We start from the raw sequence: 1,608 nt of genomic DNA, 5'->3' as shown, positions 1-1,608 counted from the left end.
TATTTGATTGTTCATGTCTAGCAATTTAAACAACTAGTTGACTATATAGCATAAGTAGTCGATACTTAGACAATGCTAGAATCTTTAGATTTAACTAGTCAACTATTTGTCATAACTAGTCAACTATATAAGCATTATTCAGTTAGTTAGTTGTATGTAGTTGACTCCTTAAGTTTCAAGAATTGATATTTTTAAATATTTTGATTTCTAACCTTTAGGAAATGAGTTCTTAGCCTCCTAAAAGGTCCAATCAACTTTTAAGCCCAATAAAATCTAGAAATATTCCTAAGTCTAGCTAAGCTAACCACTGGTTTCTAAGGTATTGGTTTAACTATGGTTGGTCAAGTTTGAGCCCAAGTTATGATACTTGTTGTAGATTACATCACGTCCCTAAAGATATGACCTTTTCACATTCTTGAACTTATTCTTCTTTCATGAGGGTTCAGCTTAATTTGTAGGAGATTAATAAGAATGCTTGCACACATGGATTCAAACACAATAGTAGCTTTAATGCATTTGTTATCATCAACACCCATAAGGTCAACAAAAGGGATAGAGCGCTAACAAAATCTAATGGTATTGCAGCCCCCCAAGCCCTCTAAATTGATGGAATAGATTATCATTAGGTGCATGGGAGTGATCTCTAAACCATCCACTACATGCCCTAGATTGCCTACATAAGTTGCAAGCTAATTAGAATTGTGCAAGACATGTTGTACGTGGATTCTTTGCCCACTATTCAAGCATTTCTTGGATATCCATTATTATTTCACTAGTATTCCAAGGTAGGTTCTACTCCTTGTTTATGCTTTTCACCATGAGTAGGGGATCTCCTATTATTATGTCATCTTGATTCATCTTAGGGGGGCATTCCTTTTTTGGATTTTGAGAGGGGGAAAAGTTGGTCAATGGGATTTTGATTCCCATTGACCAACAAACCCATGTTCTTTTTTTAGATTTATGTGGGGACTAGGGAAAGTTTATTTTCGTGGTGATCACTTATCCAGATAAGTGATACCCTTCTCCTAGGTGGGTAAATAACTTTCCCACCTGGGGGAAAGTTACTAATACTTGAATGGGACAGAAATGCCCCTTTTAATAATGAAATTTTTTTGCTAGAATGATCATTGCCTTATTTACTTGGGAAATAAAAGAACATGGGTATATGCACTTACCTGGGTAAGCCTTTCTTGAGAAACACTTACCCAAGTAAATGAATTTACCCAAATAAATAACTTATCCAAAAGCAAATGGGCCTTAAGTGTTGTTGAGACTAATTCCTTTCCACCTTAACCTCTACCACGAAAATGGAGCATGTCCAATTTTCATGGTGTTCAACTTTATAATTTCTCCTCAAAAATCTCTTGCTACCCATTCTATGGTTGCCTCCTCCTTCTTCGATAGAAGATGCATCAAAGTTTATTTTCATTTGGTTGTATCATGGGGGATGTCACCTAATGTATTGCACTTGTTTAACAACTTGGTTAGTTAAAAGAAGATTTTGGATTGTATGATATTCAATCAGGTCCACTATTTCCTTCTTGATTAATCTAGTTGGGTTCATTTATATTCCTTCAAAATAACACCGATTCCTATGAATCAAGATAT

The sequence above is a fragment of the Nelumbo lutea genome, chromosome 8, assembly GCF_056320005.1.
Source record: "Nelumbo lutea isolate HS-2025 chromosome 8, American lotus-T2T, whole genome shotgun sequence".
NCBI lineage: Eukaryota > Viridiplantae > Streptophyta > Magnoliopsida > Proteales > Nelumbonaceae > Nelumbo > Nelumbo lutea.
The sequence above is the reverse complement of the archived record's forward strand: the minus strand, read 5'-3'. Positions refer to the sequence as shown.